The sequence below is a fragment of the Dendropsophus ebraccatus genome, chromosome 2, assembly GCF_027789765.1.
Source record: "Dendropsophus ebraccatus isolate aDenEbr1 chromosome 2, aDenEbr1.pat, whole genome shotgun sequence".
Classification (NCBI taxonomy): domain Eukaryota; kingdom Metazoa; phylum Chordata; class Amphibia; order Anura; family Hylidae; genus Dendropsophus; species Dendropsophus ebraccatus.
The window spans coordinates 5,246,119-5,266,604 of NC_091455.1; the positions used below are offsets into that span (position 1 = coordinate 5,246,119).

The window sequence follows — 20,486 nt, forward strand, 5'->3', positions numbered from 1 at the left end:
CATCTCCGACCACAATAACCACAGACTATGAGATGGAGGCATAAAGCGCATTTCTTGGTGGTGAGATGGCCACAGCTTTATTAATAGGACTAACAATCCCAGGAGGCAGGTGAGGAGCTCGGTCCCTGGGATTCCCAGATACTGTGAGACCCACAGCCCCTGTGTGACATCCGGCCCCTGTGTGACATCCGGCCCCTGTGAGACCCCCAGCCCCTGTGTGACATCCGGCCCCTGTGTGACATCCAGGCCCTGTGTGACATCCGGCCCCTGTGTGACAACCGGCCCCTGTGAGACCCCCAGCCCCTGTGTGACATCCGGCCCATGTGTGACATCAGGGCCCCTGTGAGACCCCCAGCCCCTGTGCGACATCCGGCCCCTGTGTGACATCCGGCCCCTGTGAGACCCCCAGCCCCTGTGTGACATCCGGCCCCTGTGTGACATCCGGCCCCTGTGTGACATCCGGCCCCTGTGAGACCCCCAGCCCCTGTGTGACATCCGGCCCCTGTGTGACATCCGGCCCCTGTGAGACCCCCAGCCCCTGTGTGACATCCGGCCCCTGTGTGACATCCGGCCCCTGTGTGACATCCGGCCCCTGTGTGACATCCGGCCCCTGTGAGACCCCCAGCCCCTGTGTGACATCCGGCCCCTGTGTGACATCCGGCCCCTGTGTGACATCCGGCCCCTGTGAGACCCCCAGCCCCTGTGTGACATCCGGCCCCTGTGAGACCCCCAGCCCCTGTGTGACATCCGGCCCCTGTGTGACATCCGGCCCCTGTGTGACATCCGGCCCCTGTGAGACCCTCAGCCCCTGTGTGACACCCAGCCCCTGTGAGACCCCCAGCCCCTGTGAGACCCCCAGGCTGTGTGACATCCGGCCCCCGGCCAGACAGCAATAAAGAAGGCGGCACATTCTGGCTGCCATTCAGAGCTGGTATGGGGGATGCCACATATGGCTGGGTTCACACTACATTTTTACAATCCATTTTTTTCACCCGTTTTTTGCAAAAAACAGATGAAAAACTGATGAATAAAACTGATGCATTTGTGTGCATCTGTTTTGATCCGTTTTTTCCATTGACTTCCATTATAAAATAAAACAGATCCGTTTTTTTAATGGACACAAAAATGAGGTTGACCGTTTGATCAGTTTTTTTTGATTGGAAGTCAATGGAAAAACAAATCAAAATGGATCCTTTTTTTATCGGACACAAAAACTTAGTCAACCTCATTTTTGTGTCCATTAAAAAAACGGATCCTTTTTATTTTATAATGGAAGTCAATGCAAAAACAGATAAAAATGGATGCATAAAAATGCATCAGTTTTTTTCAGCCGTTTTTCATCCGTTTTTTTGCAAAAACGGATGAAAAAAGAAAGGATTGCAAAAACGTAGTGTGAACCCAGTCTTATATGGGATAACATAGTGTGGGTGTAACTACAGTACAATGGTGCCAGAGCATCGCTACTCAATAAACAGTTATTCGTTTAGCTGCATTCGTGGAATTCAATTTACTGTGCACCTGGTGGTGGGGCCCCTGCTTATTATGGGGTCCTATAAATTAGTTACACCCCCCAGTAATAAGAACTGTAAGAGGCCAACTCATCTGGATACAGACGGGCCATGTCCTCCAGTCACCATATGGATAAAGAATTTACCATAGTCACATCCTGTAGTTCTTAACTACCCAGTAAGAGGCTCATAATACAGAACCACTCCCAAGACTCCAACCAGTAAGGAGCCCATATTCATAACCACTCCACGGGACACCACCCAGTCAGGAGTCAATATTACAGAACCACTCCCCGGGACACCACCCAGTCAGGAGTCAATATTACAGAACCACTCCCCAGGACACCACCCAGTCAGGAGTCAATATTACAGAACTACTCCCCGGGACACCACCCAGTCAGGAGTCAATATTACAGAACCACTCCCCAGGACACCACCCAGTCAGGAGTCAATATTACAGAACTACTCCCCGGGACACCACCCAGTCAGGAGTCAATATTACAGGACCACTCCGCAGGACACCACCCAGTCAGGAGTCAATATTACAGAACCACTCCCCAGGACACCATCCAGTCAAGAGTCAATATTACAGAACCACTCCCCAGGACACCACCCAGTCAGGAGTCAATATTACAGAACCACTCCCCAGGACACCACCCAGTCAGGAGTCAATATTATAGAACCACTCCCCAGGACACCATCCAGTCAGGAGTCAATATTACAGAACCACTCCCCAGGACACCACCCAGTCAGGAGTCAATATTACAGGACCACTCCCCAGGACACCACCCAGTCAGGAGTCAATATTACAGGACCACTCCCCAGGACACCACCCAGTCAAGAGTCAATATTACAGAACCACTCCCCAGGACACCACCCAGTCAGGAGTCAATATTACAGAACCACTCCCCAGGACACCACCCAGTCAGGAATCAATATTACAGAACCACTCCCCGGGACACCACCCAGTCAGAAGTCAATATTACAGAACCACTCCCCGGGACACCACCCAGTCAGGAGTCAATATTACAGAACCACTCCCCTGGACACTGCCTAGTCAGGAGCTCACAATACAGAACCATTATCCAGAACACTAGCCAGTTAGGAGCCCGTAATACAGAACCATTCCCTGGGTCACTAAAAAGGGAGCATCTACTATAGGGGGACTACACAGGGAGCATCTACTATAGGGGGACTACACAGGAGACATCTACTATAGGAGACTACACAGGAGGCATCTACTATAGGAGATCACAAAGGAGACACCTACTATAGGAGACAACACAGGGGGCATCTACTATAGGGGGACTAATCAGGAAACATCTACTATAGGAGACTAAACAGGAGACATCTACTATAGGGGACCACAAAGGAGACATCCACTATAGGAGACTACACAGAAGACATCTATATAGGAGACTACACAGGAGAAATCTACTATAGAAGACTACAAATGGGACATCTACTATAGGGGACTACACAGGAGACATCTACTATAGAAGACTACACAGGAGACATCTACTATAGGAGACTACACAGGGGGCATCTACTATAGGAGACTACACAGAAGGCATCTACTATAGGAGACTACACAGGAGACATCTACTATAGGAGACTACACAGGAGACATCTACTATAGGGAGAATACACAGGAGACATCTACTATAGGAGAAAACACAGGAGGCATCTACTATAGGAAACTACACAAGGGCATCTACTATAGGAGACTACACAGGGAGCATCTACTATAGGAGACTACACAGGAGGCATATACTATAGGAGACTACACAGGGGGCATCTACTATAGGAGACTACACAGGGGGCATCTACTATAGGAGACTGCACAGTAGACATGTACTATAGGAGACTACACAGAGGGCATCTACTATAGGGGGACTACACAGGAAGCATCTACTATAGGAGACTACACAGGAGACATCTACTTTAGGGGACTACACAGGGGGCATCTACTATAGGAGACTACACAGGAGACATCTACTATAGGAGACTACACTGGAGACATGTACTATAGGAGACTACACAGGAGACATGTACTATAGGAGACTACAAAAGAGGCATCTACTATAGGAGACTACACAGGAAGCATCTACTATAGGAGACTACACAGGAGGCATCTACTATAGGAGACTACACAGGGGGCATCTACTATAGGAGACTACACAGGAGGCATCTACTATAGGAGACTACACAGGAGGCATCTACTATAGGAGACTACACAGGGGACATCTACTATAGGAGACTACACAGGAAGCATTTACTATAGGAGACTACACAGGAGGCATCTACTATAGGAGACTACACAGGGGACATCTACTATAGGAGACTACACAGGAGAAATCTACTATAGGAGACTACACAGGGGGCATCTACTATAGGAGACTACACAGGGACATCTACTATAGGAGACTACACAGGGGACCACCTAAAATAAGGGGACTACACAGGAGGAATCTATTATAGGAGACTACACAAGGGACATCTACTATAGGAGACTACTCAGGAGGCTTCTACTATAGGAGAGTACACAGGAGACATCTACTATAGGAGACTACACAAGAGGCATCTACTATAGGAGACTACACAGAGGGCATCTGCTATAGGGGACTACACAGGAGGCAACTACTATAAGAGACTACACAGGGGGCATCTACTATAGAGGGACTACACAGGAGACATCTACTATAGGAGACTACACAGAGGGCATCTACTATAGGAGACTACACAGAAGGCATCTACTATAGGAGACTACACAGGAGACATCTACTATAGGAGACTACACAGGAGACATCTACTATAGGGAGAATACACAGGAGACATCTACTATAGGAGAAAACACAGGAGGCATCTACTATAGGAAACTACACAAGGGCATCTACTATAGGAGACTACACAGGGAGCATCTACTATAGGAGACTACACAGGAGGCATCTACTATAGGAGACTACACAGGGGGCATCTACTATAGGAGACTGCACAGTAGACATGTACTATAGGAGACTACACAGAGGGCATCTACTATAGGGGATTACACAGGAAGCATCTACTATAGGAGACTACACAGGAGACATCTACTTTAGGGGACTACACAGGGGCATCTACTATAGGAGACTACACAGGGGGCATCTACTATAGGAGACTACACAGGAGACATCTACTATAGGGGACTACACAGGAGACATGTACTATAGGAGACTACACAAGAGGCATCTACTATAGGAGACTACATAGGAAGCATCTACTATAGGAGACTACACAGGAGGCATCTACTATAGGAGACTACACAGGGGCACAGGGGGCATCTACTATAGGAGACTACACAGGAGGCATCTACTATAGGAGACTACACAGGAGGCATCTACTATATGAGACTACACAGGGGACATCTACTATAGGAGACTACACAGGAAGCATTTACTATAGGAGACTACACAGGAGGCATCTACTATAGGAGACTACACAGGAAGCATCTACTATAGGAGACTACACAGGAGGCATCTACTATAGGAGACTACACAGGGGACATCTACTATAGGAGACTACACAGGAGAAATCTACTATAGGAGACTACACGGACATCTACTATAGGAGACTACACAGGGGACCACCTAAAATAAGGGGACTACACAGGAGGCATCTATTATAGGAGACTACACAAGGGACATCTACTATAGGAGACTACTCAGGAGGCTTCTACTATAGGAGAGTACACAGGAGACATCTACTATAGGAGACTACACAAGAGGCATCTACTATAGGAGACTACACAGAGGGCATCTACTATAGGGGACTACACAGGAGGCAACTACTATAAGAGACTACACAGGGGGCATCTACTATAGAGGGACTACACAGGAGACATCTACTATAGGAGACTACAAAGGGGGCATCTACTATAGAGGGACTACACAGGAGGCATCTACTATAGGAAAATACACAAGGGGCATCTACTATTGGAGACTACACAGGGGGAATCTACTATAGGAGACTACACAGGGGGCATCCACTATAGGAGACTACACAGGAGGCATATACTATAGGAGACTACACAGAAGGCATCTACTATAGGAGACTACACAAGAGACATCTACTATAGGGAGAATACACAGGAGGCATCTACTATAGGAGACTACACAGGAGACATCTACTATAGGAGACTACACAGGGGGCATCTACTATAGGAGATTACACAAGAGACATCTATAAGGGGACTACACAGGGGGCATCTACTATAGGAGACTACACAGGAGACATCTACTATAGGAGACTACACAGGGGACATCTACTATAGGAGACTACACAGGGGACATCTACTATAGGGGACTACACAGCGGGCATCTACTATAAGAGACTACACAGGAGACATGTACTATAGGAGACTACACAGGAGGCATCTACTATAGGAGACTACACAGAGGGCATCTACTATAGGGGGACTACACAGGAAGCATCTACTATAGGAGACTACACAGGAGACATCTACTTTAGGGGACTACACAGGGGGCATCTACTATAAGAGATTACACAGGAGACACCTACTGTAGGAGACTACACAGGAGGCATTTACTATAGGAAAATACACTAGGGGCCCAGTCAGAAGTCAATATTACAGAACCACTCCCCGGGACACCACCCAGTCAGGAGTCAATATTACAGAACCACTCCCCTGGACACTGCCTAGTCAGGAGCTCACAATACAGAACCATTATCCAGAACACTAGCCAGTTAGGAGCCCGTAATACAGAACCATTCCCTGGGTCACTAAAAAGGGAGCATCTACTATAGGGGGACTACACAGGGAGCATCTACTATAGGGGGACTACACAGGAGACATCTACTATAGGAGACTACACAGGAGGCATCTACTATAGGAGATCACAAAGGAGACACCTACTATAGGAGAGTAAACAGGAGGCATCTACTATAGGAGACAACACAGGGGGCATCTACTATAGGGGGACTAATCAGGAAACATCTACTATAGGAGACTAAACAGGAGACCTGTACTATAGGGGACCACAAAGGAGACATCCACTATAGGAGACTACACAGAAGACATCTATATAGGAGACTACACAGGAGAAATCTACTATAGAAGACTACAAATGGGACATCTACTATAGGGGACTACACAGGAGACATCTACTATAGAAGACTACACAGGAGACATCTACTATAGGAGACTACACAGGGGGCATCTACTATAGGAGACTACACAGAAGGCATCTACTATAGGAGACTACACAGGAGACATCTACTATAGGAGACTACACAGGAGACATCTACTATAGGGAGAATACACAGGAGACATCTACTATAGGAGAAAACACAGGAGGCATCTACTATAGGAAACTACACAAGGGCATCTACTATAGGAGACTACACAGGGAGCATCTACTATAGGAGACTACACAGGAGGCATCTACTATAGGAGACTACACAGGGGGCATCTACTATAGGAGACTACACAGGGGGCATCTACTATAGGAGACTGCACAGTAGACATGTACTATAGGAGACTACACAGAGGGCATCTACTATAGGGGGACTACACAGGAAGCATCTACTATAGGAGACTACACAGGAGACATCTACTTTAGGGGACTACACAGGGGGCATCTACTATAGGAGACTACACAGGAGACATCTACTATAGGAGACTACACTGGAGACATGTACTATAGGAGACTACACAGGAGACATGTACTATAGGAGACTACAAAAGAGGCATCTACTATAGGAGACTACACAGGAAGCATCTACTATAGGAGACTACACAGGAGGCATCTACTATAGGAGACTACACAGGGGGCATCTACTATAGGAGACTACACAGGAGGCATCTACTATAGGAGACTACACAGGAGGCATCTACTATAGGAGACTACACAGGGGACATCTACTATAGGAGACTACACAGGAAGCATTTACTATAGGAGACTACACAGGAGGCATCTACTATAGGAGACTACACAGGAGGCATCTACTATAGGAGACTACACAGGGGACATCTACTATAGGAGACTACACAGGAGAAATCTACTATAGGAGACTACACAGGGGGCATCTACTATAGGAGACTACACAGGGACATCTACTATAGGAGACTACACAGGGGACCACCTAAAATAAGGGGACTACACAGGAGGAATCTATTATAGGAGACTACACAAGGGACATCTACTATAGGAGACTACTCAGGAGGCTTCTACTATAGGAGAGTACACAGGAGACATCTACTATAGGAGACTACACAAGAGGCATCTACTATAGGAGACTACACAGAGGGCATCTACTATAGGGGACTACACAGGAGGCAACTACTATAAGAGACTACACAGGGGGCATCTACTATAGAGGGACTACACAGGAGACATCTACTATAGGAGACTACACAGAGGGCATCTACTATAGGAGACTACACAGAAGGCATCTACTATAGGAGACTACACAGGAGACATCTACTATAGGAGACTACACAGGAGACATCTACTATAGGGAGAATACACAGGAGACATCTACTATAGGAGAAAACACAGGAGGCATCTACTATAGGAAACTACACAAGGGCATCTACTATAGGAGACTACACAGGGAGCATCTACTATAGGAGACTACACAGGAGGCATCTACTATAGGAGACTACACAGGGGGCATCTACTATAGGAGACTGCACAGTAGACATGTACTATAGGAGACTACACAGAGGGCATCTACTATAGGGGATTACACAGGAAGCATCTACTATAGGAGACTACACAGGAGACATCTACTTTAGGGGACTACACAGGGGCATCTACTATAGGAGACTACACAGGAGACATCTACTATAGGATACTACACAGGAGACATGTACTATAGGAGACTACACAAGAGGCATCTACTATAGGAGACTACATAGGAAGCATCTACTATAGGAGACTACACAGGAGGCATCTACTATAGGAGACTACACAGGGGCACAGAGGGCATCTACTATAGGAGACTACACAGGAGGCATCTACTATAGGAGACTACACAGGAGGCATCTACTATAGGAGACTACACAGGGAGCATCTACTATAGGAGACTACACAGGAGGCATCTACTATAGGAGACTACACAGGGGGCTTCTACTATAGGAGACTACACATGAAGCATCTTCTATAGGAGACTACACAGGGGCCTTTTACTTTTGGAGACTACACAGGGGGCATCTACTATATGGTGTTTAGGTTGGGTCAACAGCCCAGAGCCCAGGGTATAGTTAGTCTTAGTCTTCACATTGAGTCCCAAACCTACCAAACTACAAATCCTAAAGTGACCTTGCCAAAACCTCAAACTACTGTTTTGCACCTTGTGTACAAGGACTCTGTATTTCATGTACTGCAGCTTTAAGAGAACTAGTATGTCTCTGTGTGTATGTATGTATGTACTGTATTTATATAAATAAATATTTGGAGTATTCAGAGTCATGGGGAGTATCTATCCTCTATTGATGGGACATGGAGTCATCAGGCCTCAGTAGTGCAGCCTCAGTAGTGCAGCCCCAGAAGTGCAGCCTCAGCTTGTGACATCATTAGATCAGAGCACAGAAGGAAGACGCTACAATGTGTTGTTTTTATATGTTTAATGCCAGTTACTCTGGGGCTTTATAGTTGCAGTGCTCGTCCAGCAGATCGTTGTAGCCGGTGATGTTCCCCACAGGGTTTTCCTAAGGAAGAGAAAATTCTCATTACTGTGATGTTTTCTTGGTTCATCCTATATACCTCGACACCACCTTCCCCCATGTGATAGCCCAGGCCATCTGTAATACTGTTATACATCACTCTATTCAGCAAAAATGAGAGGCCCAAAATCTTTATAACAAGATGTCTCACTTCCCTTCACACTGCCATCCACTGCCTGCTGCTAAGGGAATCCTGTCTCTAGAAGCAGAGAGATCAAGACAGAACACAGGAAGTGGGGGTGGAACACAGGAAGTGAGTTAAGGAATAGATGTGTGGGAGAGTATGTAATCCAGTGTGACAAACAGGTGACAAAGGGCGGAGTGAAGGAGCACAGTTGTCAGCCGCTGCACTATGGAGAGGAGAGGGGAGAACTTTTACCTCAGAGCACCAGGACTATCATTATACTGTGACTAACCCTGAGTAGCCCCCATGTTATAGTGATATCATCTATGTAGAAGGTTGGCACAGGACACATGCTCGGGGGCATTGTGGTATCACTTTTCTATTGCCTGTACAGCAGAGACATCTCCCTGCATAGTGACCAGTAGGGGGCGCTCACCTCTGATCAGGGTCACCGCTCTGGGGAGGGGCTCACATTCTTCCATGGACGTCTTCTCCATCCTGAAGCTCCTCAGGGAGGTGATAGTGAAGCTGCGGAGCTGACGCCATCTCTCTCCACATCCATGCTGGGAAACCTGCAAGAGGAGACAATGAATGGGATTGGAGCTTTGGGGGTAACATTAGGGGTTGGAGGATTACAGAGGGTCAGAAACCGGAAATCCCCCCAGACCCTTTTTCCATGTTGTGACATCTCCAGGTCGCTGTATCAGAGTCACTCATCAAGTCCAGCAAAGTGTAGAGACTCGGCACTACGTGGGGAGCATAGGAAGGAAGTGGTTGGAATTTGCTGACCTGGTGCGGATTAGATTCGGTTGTATTCCGGCCTTGTATCTTGGCAATGAATGTTCCTATTTATGGTTATTATTCGGGGACGGTGAAGGGTATTATGGGACTGTGTGGCATCATTTCTCAGGCAGTGACTGGCGGTATTAGCACTGTATGGCGGATTATCTGATATTATTTGTACAGTTTATCCCTCACACCTCAGTCTGCAGAAACAGGGACACCTGCATTATAAGTGGTGTCCCTGCTCCAGGATGAATCTGGTTCAGCTTATAATAGAATTAGATGGAGGAACCGAGTGATTCCTTCTGTAATGAGTTTTGTAGGGTCCATTCCTCTTCCCTCCTGACAGATCCATCGTTATATATCCAGTTACTGAGGAGACACTGACAGAACCAGATGGGAAATATCAGATGGGAAATCTTAGAGGAAGTAAAGTAATCCAGAAGGCCCGGACAGTCACCCCGGCAGGTCACATTTACCATCAGGTCAGGGATTCTGTTATTAGGATCTTATATCCTCCTGTTCTCACCTGTGACTGATGTGACTGTCAGGCTCTTATTACCCCATCACCCCCATCATTATCTGCCCCCAGAGCTGCGCTCACCTGTGACTGATGTGACTGTCAGGCTCTTATTACCCCCATCACCCCCCACCATTATCTGCCCCCAGAGATGCGCTCACCTGTGACTGATGTGACTGTCAGGCTCTTATTACCCCCATCACCCCCCACCATTATCTGCCCCCAGAGCTGCGCTCACCTGTGACTGATGTGACTGTCAGGCTCTTATTACCCCCATGACCCCCCATCATTATCTGCCCCCAGAGCTGCGCTCACCTGTGACTGATGTGACTGTCAGGCTCTTATTACCCCCATCCTCCCCATCATTATCTGCCCCCAGAGCTGCGCTCACCTGTGACTGATGTGACTGTCAGGCTCTTATTACCCCCATCCCCCCCATCATTATCTGCCCCCAGAGCTGCACTCACCTGTGACTGATGTGACTGTCAGGCTCTTATTACCCCCATCACCCCCCATCATTATCTGCCCCCAGAGCTGCACTCACCTGTGACTGATGTGACTGTCAGGCTCTTATTACCCCCATGACCCCCATCATTATCTGCCCCCAGAGCTGCGCTCACCTGTGACTGATGTGACTGTCAGGCTCTTATTACCCCCATCACCCCCCATCATAATCTGCCCCCAGAGCTGCGCTCACCTGTCAGTCCCCCGGTGCAGATGACGCCTCGCTCTCCGCTCTTCTCTTTATACACAGATGCCACATTACTGGATCCAGGTGACAGTTTCCGCGCTCTTTGTTCTTTATTCCGAGGTCGGGAGAAGCTCATCCCCGACATTTCCTGCTGTCACCTCCCAGGAGAGATAACCCTGCCGGCTCCTGCTGCTGTTATCAGATCTCATGTGCCCCCTGCCGGCTCCTGCTGCTGTTATCAGATCTCATGTGCCCCCTGCCGGCTCCTGCTGCTGTTATCAGATCTCATGTGCCCTCTGCCGGCTACTGCTGCTGTTATCAGATCTCATGTGCCCCCTGCCGGCTACTGCTGCTGTTATCAGATCTCATGTCCTCCGCAGTGCGGACTATTGTTCCCTGTTATCAGCCATATCAGGCTGGGGAGGAGGTGATTGAAGGAGTTTGAGGAAAGAGCTGTGGAGGAGACTGTGAACAAGCAGGGATAAGGCGGCTATGCTGGTGATAAGCTGTGGGTGGGAATGGTGAGGCTATACTAGGAGATTAGGTATAGAGGCTGGGATGGTGCTGGCTGCAGGGTCTGTGGGGAGGGGGGGGGATCCCCTATAACACCCACTGTCCGGGTTACTGTATATTTTCACATATCACGTCATTAAACGAACCCAAAACTACGGCGAGTCCCCACAGCGTGAGGCCGCAGTCACACACAACATCTTGTTGCAGTTTGGTATAAAATGTTGGGAGCAGACGACGCTTTAGTCTATCGGGAAATACAGAAACCATTACAGGACGAGCGGTTTGGCTGCTGACAGGAAAGAGAATGTCTGTATCGGGGCCTTGTGTGTATATCGGGGAACCAGTGGGTGTAGTTATGGGGGTGGGGGGTGTTTGGGTTGGGGAGTGATATTTTTCCTTCAGGTCTGGGGTTCTCAGATGATGACTCCCTGTAAGACTCTGTGCACACTGTATTCAGTCATTCCCTTGCGGTATACGTCAGGAAGGCTTCCCGGCACATGCCGCCAACAGGAAGCCCCAGGTGTGATGGACAGTGTGGCGGCTTCTGCAAGGGGAATAGAGCCCTATGGGTATGTTAGGTGCATGTGCCCCGAGCTTTATCCATTGTATACACACATAGGGGGGAGATTTATGAAACATAAGTCCGAGGCGTGAGCCAGGCAGAAGGTGCAGATTTGCCCCTTCTCGCTAGCCTCCGTTACCCGTACGCCCCGCTCGCCTGATGGGCGGGCTGGGGAAGCTTAGGGAGGGGGCGTGATAAGGCGCGCAGGAGGCGTGGCCTTCTCCCGTGCCACATTTATCATGATTTACGCCTGCTAGCGTGGGCCTCTTAGTGAATCCTGTCGGGGAAAAGGGGGCGGGGCCTAATATAAGACCAGTGAACTTGTACGCCGGTCTTCGTAAATCCCCCCCATAGGGTTTGAACACAGTGGGGGAGATTTATCAAAGGGTGTAAAATTTAGACTGGTGCAAACTGCCCACAGCAACCAATCACAGCTCCTCTTTCCTTTCACCACAGCTGAGAGCTGAGCTGTGATTGGTTGCTGTGGAAGCTGAGCTGTGATTGGTTGCTGTGGCCAGTTTGCACCAGTCTAAATTTTACACCGTTTGATAAATCTCCCCCAGTGTGTACAGAGTGACTTATCAATAGCCGCCATCTCCATCTCCTCCCCCTCCTCCTCCACAATTGTTTCCTCTCCCTCCTGTTCCACAATTGTTTTCTTCCCCCTCCTCCTCCACAATTGTTTCCTCCCCCTCCATGTTTCTTTCTCCTCCGCAATTGTTTCCTCCCCCTCCAACTTCTCCACAATTGTTTTCTCCTCCCCCTTCTCCTCCACAATTGTTTCCTCTTCCTCTTATGGTAACGTTTCCTCCTCCTCCTCCTATACTAACATTTCCTCCTTCGACTCTGCTAACATTTCCTCCTCCTCCTCCTCCACTAATATTTCCTCTTCTTCCCCCTTCTCCTTCAAAATTGATTCCTCCTTCTCCTCCACAATTGTGTTCTCCTCCTTCTATGGTAACTATTCCTCCTCCTCCTCCTATGGTAACGTTTCCTCCTTCGATGCAGCTAACGTAACCTCCTCCTCCTCCTCCACTAATGTTTCCTCCTCCTTCTCCGCTAACGGCTCCCCCTCCTCTGATATCACTAAAGTTTCCTCCCTCAGCTATGCTAACCTTTCCTTCTTCAACTCCGCTATCCTTTCCCCCTCCTCCATTAACGGTTCCTCCTCCTCCAACTCCGCTGACGTTTCCTCTATCACCACTCATGTCTGTCTACTGAATGTAATGGTCCCTGCAGTCTCACTCGTCACCTGGTTATGACGTTGTTGGGTAGGGTTCCTGGCAAGGAAACAAACAGGTGATGAGGATGTGACCACATATTACAGAGTAACAAACTACCAATAAGGCAAGAGAGTCCTGGCCACAAGAGCTTACATGTGGCTATAGCAATTGCAATAGCAATAGAAGGAGAAGGACAGAGTAATGTAGGAGTAGATGACATGTCTAGAAGCAGAAGGATAAAGCAATGTAGAGGAGAATGGGTCTACAAGGAGGAACGCAGAGTAATGTGGAAGAAGGAGAAGAGGACTAGAAGGAGAAGCGCAGAGTAATGAAAAAGAAGGAGAAGAGGACTAGAAGGAGGAGCGCAGAGTAATGTAAAAGAAGGAGAAGAAAAGGACTACAAGGAGGAGCGCAGAGTAAAGTAGAAGAAGGAGAAGAAGAGGACTAGAAGGAGGAGCGCAGAGTAATGTAAAAGAAGGAGAAGAGGACTAGAAGGAGGAGCGCAGAGTAATGTAGGAGAAGACGAAGACTAGAAGGAGGAGAACAGAAGAATCTAGAAGAAGAAGAAGAAGAAGAGGACTAGAAGGAGGAGCGCAGAGTAATGTAGAAGAAGGAGAAGAAGAGGACTAGAAGGAGGAGAACAGAAGAATCTAGAAGGAGTGGGCAGGACTAGAAGGAGGAACACTTTTGCATACTCATGTTTCCCAGGGGGCAATGTACCTAGGACTTCACTGCATTGAGCGCTTTCATTAGCAGCCGGCAGTGTTGTCATTTGGCTGTTCTCCCTGAGTTCAGCAATCTGTTTCTCTTATGGCTCTACTAGGCATTGCTCCCACCTAGCCAGAATCCTGCTCCACACTGATGAGGGGCAACACCCCGAAACAGCTGTCTGTGGATGGTTACCTAGCCTTGGTTTATCCCTTGTCATTACACTGACTTATAGGGCCACTTAATATGGTGGATTTGGTGGTTTCCTAACAGGAGCTGCCACTTGGCTGGGTCCTTCCCGGAGGGATATCTGGCTAGTCCTGTGTTTTGAGACTCTTCAATGAGGCTCCACGGACTCCTCTTTTGCATACTCATGTTTCCCAGGGGGCAATGCACCTAGGACTTCACTGCATTGAGCGCTTTCATTAGCAGCCGGCAGTGTTGTCATTTGGCTGTTCTCCCTGAGTTCAGCAATCTGTTTCTCACATGTAGAGAAGGGAAGTTCTAGGAGCAAAAGGAGAGAGCCATATAGAGGAGAACATGTCTACAAGGAGGAGCGCAGAGTAATATAGAAGGCAGAGGACAGATGCAGAAAAAGGAACATAGAATAAAGGAGAAGGCAGAGGACAAGTCTAGAAGAAGGAGCGTAAAGTAGAAGGCAGGGGTCACATCTAGAAGATGGAGAACTGAGTAATGTTTAAAGAGGACAGGTCTAAAAGAAGAAATGCTAGAAGAGGGGTCTAGAAGGAGAAGCACAGAGTTATGTAGCTGTACAAAGAGGAGAACATGAAGGACGGAGGAGGAGGAGGACAGAGTAATGTAGGAGGAGGACAAAGTAATGTAGGAGGAGGAGGAGGAGGACAGAGTAATGTAGGAGGAGGAGGACAGAGTAATGTAGGAGGAGGAGGAAAGAGTAATGTAGGAGGAGGAGGACAGAGTAATGTAGGAGGAGGAGGACAGAGTAATGTAGGAGGAGGAGGAAAGAGTAATGTAGGAGGAGGACGACAGAGTAATGTAGGAGGAGGAGAAGGACAGAGTAATGTAGGAGGAGGAGGAGGACAGAGTAATGTAGGAGGAGGAGGAAAGAGTAATGTAGGAGGAGGACGACAGAGTAATGTAGGAGGAGGAGGAGAAGGACAGAGTAATGTAGGAGGAGGAGGACAGAGTAATGTAGGAGGAGGAGGACAGAGTAATGTAGGAGGAGGAGGACAGAGTAATGTAGGAGGAGGAGGACAGAGTTATGTAGGAGGAGGAGGAGGAGGACAGAGTAATGTAGGAGGAGGAGGAAAGAGTAATGTAGGAGGAGGACGACAGAGTAATGTAGGAGGAGGAGAAGGACAGAGTAATGTAGGAGGAGGAGGACAGAGTAATGTAGGAGGAGGAGGACAGAGTAATGTAGGAGGAGGAGGAGGACAGAGTAATGTAGGAGGAGGAGGAGGACAGAGTAATGTAGGAGGAGGAGGAGGACAGAGTAATGTAGGAGGAGGAGGAGGACAGAGTAATGTAGGAGGAGGAGGAGGACAGAGTAATGTAGGAGGAGGAGAAGGAGGAGGACAGAGTAATGTAGGAGGACAGAGTAATATAGGAGGAGGAGGAGGAGGACAGAGTAATGTAGGAGGAGGAGGACAGAGTAATGTAGGAGGAGGACAGAGTAATATAGGAGGAGGAGGAGGAGGACAGAGTAATGTAGGAGGAGGAGGACAGAGTAATGTAGGAGGAGGACAGAGTAATATAGGAGGAGGAGGAGGAGGACAGAGTAATGTAGAAGGAGGAGGACACAGTAATGTAGGAGGGGGAGGAGGACAGAGTAATGTAGGAGGAGGAGGACAGAGTAATGTAGGAGGGGGAGGAGGACAGAGTAATGTAGGAGGAGGAGGACAGAGTAATGTAGGAGGAGGAGGACAGAGTAATGTAGGAGGAGGAGGACAGAGTAATGTAGGAGTGGGAGGAGGACAGAGTAATGTAGGAGGAGGGGGAGGAGGAGGAGGAGTAGGAGGAGAACAGAGTAATGTAGAAGGAGGAGGAGGACAGAGTAATGTAGGAGGAGGAGGAAAGAGTAATGTAGGAGGAGGAGGACAGAGTAATGTAGGAGGAGGACAGAGTAATGTAGGAGGAGGAGGACAGAGTAATGTAGGAGGAGGGGGAGGACAGAGTAATGTAGGAGGAGGAGGAGGAGGACAGAGTAATGTAGGAGGAGGAGGACAGAGTAATGTAGGAGGAGGAGGAGGAGGACAGAGTAATGTAGGAGGAGGAGGAGGACAGAGTAATGTAGGAGGAGGAGGAGGACAGAGTAATGTAGGAGGAGGAGGACAGAGTAATGTAGGAGGAGGAGGACAGAGTAATGTAGGAGGAGGAGGAGGACAGAGTAATGTAGGAGGAGGAGGACACAGTAATGTAGGAGGAGGAGGAGGAGGACAGAGTAATGAAGGAGGAGGAGGACGGAGTAATGTAGGAGGAGGACGACAGAGTAATGTAGGAGGAGGAGGAGGACAGAATAATGTAGGAGGAGGAGGAGGACAGAGAAATGTAGGAGGAGGAGGAGGACAGAGTAATGTAGTAGGAGGAGGACAGAGTAATGTAGGAGGAGGAGGAGGACAGAGTAATGTAGGAGGAGGAGGAGGACAGACTAATGTAGGAGGAGGAGGAGGAGGACAGAGTAATGTAGGAGGAGGAGGACAGAGTAATGTAGGAGGAGGAGGACAGAGTAATGTAGGAGGAGGAGGAGGAGGACAGACTAATGTAGGAGGAGGAGGACAGAGTAATGTAGGAGGAGGAGGAGGAGGACAGAGTAATGTAGGAGGAGGAGGAGGACAGAGTAATGTAGGAGGAGGAGGTTGGCAGCCAGAGCTGGACACACGTCCCTGGAGATGGACGGCAGCTGATGTGCTTGTAGTATAATCCTCACCCTGCATACATGATGGAGCGCCCCCTATAGTCAGTGACTAGTCCCTGCAGAGAGTTCTCATATAGAGGAGTGGACTCACCTGAGAAGGGTCCTGCAGCCGCTGTGTCTGGCGCAGTCTCAGTGCTGAGTATTTATACCTTATTACGCCCCGGTGCCCCCTCCCGCCCTCACATTGTGGTTTTCTAGTAACATCATTAACCCTTCATCATCCTTATACCATTATGGTAAATTTTGAACTTACGACTTATCTGAAACACAGAAAAAAAGACAACTAGACAAATTTGGTCAGCTTTCTTAGAACACCATTCACACTAGGCAGGAGCACGTTGCTATGGCTGAAATTGCAAATACACAAAAACACTGAAAAATGCAACAGCTCACCGCAATGGCAAGATACAGACATAAAAATAGTTAAATTTGTGACAGGTTACTCCAGGTCACAGGGGAAAATCCAGGACTGAGACCCGGAGGGGCAATAAGATGGAGGCGCACAATGCCGATTACTGAGGCCAAGTCCCCGACCCCTTCATAGATCTGTAACCAAACCATCAAGACAAGAAGATAATAACAGCAGAACATGGAGACACTGATCCCAGGGCAGGACAGGTGGATGCTACCACTAAACAGACACTGATATATACAGTAATACCGCCATACTGTGATACTATACCACTATACAGGCTCTGATATACTCAGTAATACTGGCATACTGTGATACTATACCACTATACAAGCAGTAATATACTCAGTAATACCGCCATACTGTGATACTATACCACTATACAGGCTCTGATATATACAGTAATGCCGCCATACTGTGATACTATACCACTATACCACTATACAGGCTCTGATATATACAGTAATACCACCATACTGTGATACTATACCACTATACAAGCACTGATATACTCAGTAATACCGCCATACTGTTATACTAAACCACTATACAGGCACTGAAATATACAGTAATACCGCCATACTGTGATACTATACCACTATACAAGCACTGATATATACGGTAATACCGCCATACTGTGATACTATACCACTATACAAGCACTGATATATACGGTAATACCGCCATACTGTGATACTATACCACTATATCGGCCATGATTGATGGAAAAATGCTTTAAAATATATCATAAAGTGGGTGGGGGGCTAGGTGAGCAGGTGATAACACTGCGGTTACTTACACTGACAGTTTGAGGAAGAGGAAGTGTCCGCTCATCCCCTGACTCTTATTAGACCTTGTGATCTGCAGCTTTTAACCACAAGACCTTCTCTTCACCTCTTCTCTTTGTATATGGGACGGCCCCTCGCTTCCCCTATAAACATCTCCGACCACAATAACCACAGACTATGAGATGGAGGCATAAAGCGCATTTCTTGGTGGTGAGATGGCCACAGCTTTATTAATAGGACTAACAATCCCAGGAGGCAGGTGAGGAGCTCGGTCCCTGGGATTCCCAGATACTGTGAGACCCACAGCCCCTGTGTGACATCCGGCCCCTGTGAGACCCCCAGCCCCTGTGCGACATCCGGCCCCTGTGTGACATCCGGCCCCTGTGAGACCCCCAGCCCCTGTGTGACATCCGGCCCCTGTGTGACATCCGGCCCCTGTGAGACCCCCAGCCCCTGTGCGACATCCGGCCCCTGTGTGACATCCAGCCCCTGGCCAGACAGCAATAAACGGGGCAGCACGTTCTGGCTGCCATTCAGAGCCAGGACAGTATAAGGCACCAGGGACCTTACTGATTCCCACTCCTGTGCCCACCCACCATGTCCGCCCCGGGATGACATCACCACTATGACATCATTACAGCCGGTCACCTCCAATGCTCTGTCTGCCCACCACCATGACGCAGTCTCCCAGAACAGCCCTCTTATCCTCACACTTGTATTATAACCAGTTCTGTTCTGGAAAGCTATGGTCCACTGCAATCTCCGTGTATTGTGTCACCCTTCTCAGTATTTAGATCTGCTATTTCATTTATTTCTTGTATATCTAATCAGGTATCAGTGCCTAATGGTATTATGTCGCCCCCAAGTGTTCAAGTATGGTACTTCTCATGTATATTTCTCTGTTTGTGCCTAATGGTGTGATGATTCAATGGCTGGATGTCACGTGACTGTGCCCTGCTTCCATGGTAACACCAATGGTCATCGAGCTTTGGCTGGGGTTACCATGTGACTTTCTGTTCTACCTCAGTCTTGTCCTCCACCTTCAGGAGACAAGTTCTGTGTCTGTCCTCTCTCCCTGCTAAGAGAGAGGCCTGCGTGTGCTCTGCTGCTCCAGTCCACTGGCTGTGTTCCTGTCTCAAGTCTCAAGATTCTCATCTGGGTGTCGATTCTTCAGTCATTCCTCTCCTCATCTTCTCTAAACATCCACAGCAAGTACTTTCCGACGGCGGTGCCTGCGGGGTTCGGGGGGGCCCTTTAGGGTCTGGTCCTGTGACAATGGGGTTGCAGGGCCATCCCGTGGCCCCCCTTCTCTGCTTGCACACGTTTTGCGGAGATTGTGGTCGCTGACCGACACAGTGATGTTTTTTGGTTAGGGACTCATGTGTATCAGAAGACCTGCACGTGGTACATGAGGCAATATGGTTTGGCCAAATTATATACTAACTTCTGATGTTGGTTTTAAATGTAGCTGAATAAGCTTTCGTGTCAGCCATGGGTGCGATGTGCAGCCATTTCTGTCTTTTTGGCTTGTGCATATCAACAGCAAGTATTTCATTCAAGTCTCATTCCACCCAGCATCTCATCCTCAGTATCACTACTACTCCCATCATTCAGCACGCTAATCTCACAGCCTATTGCAGCATCACCCATTACTCTGCCTTATCCAAGTCTGCCTTATACCCGGTTGCATCCGGAGAGACTGTTACTACTAGTTACCACCGTTATAATAAATATACAACTACCGTTGTTTCTGAACCTTGGCATTGGTGTGTTCATTGGTGCCCTGACTAAGGACAACGAAGAATCGCATGCCCAGTATTCCCGCATGGTCAGGAGCCTGGTTCTCAGCTGTGTCACCCTCGTGCCAAAACCGTGACCACATTATCCTACAGCTGCCCCGATTCCTGCCTGTTAGCACCATCTACACTGCGGAGTGGCCCCTAGAGGCCTGGGGCATTGCAATGATATGTAACATCCTCTATGAGATATAATGAGTCCTCCATAACTCCATGAGTCCGTATAGATATACACGCCT

The 20,486-nt window shown here is 48.3% G+C and overlaps 1 long non-coding RNA gene across 1 annotated transcript; it reads right to left on the reverse strand.

The window, feature by feature from the left end:
* Positions 1–9,120: 9,120 nt before the first annotated feature.
* Positions 9,121–12,908, reverse strand: LOC138784259 (uncharacterized). The gene is made up of 3 exons (XR_011361798.1): positions 11,359–12,908; positions 9,795–9,930; positions 9,121–9,219 (listed from the first exon to the last, which is right to left on the reverse strand). It is a non-coding gene; the product is annotated as an uncharacterized lncRNA (long non-coding RNA).
* Between the last annotated feature and the right edge of the window lie 7,578 nt (positions 12,909–20,486).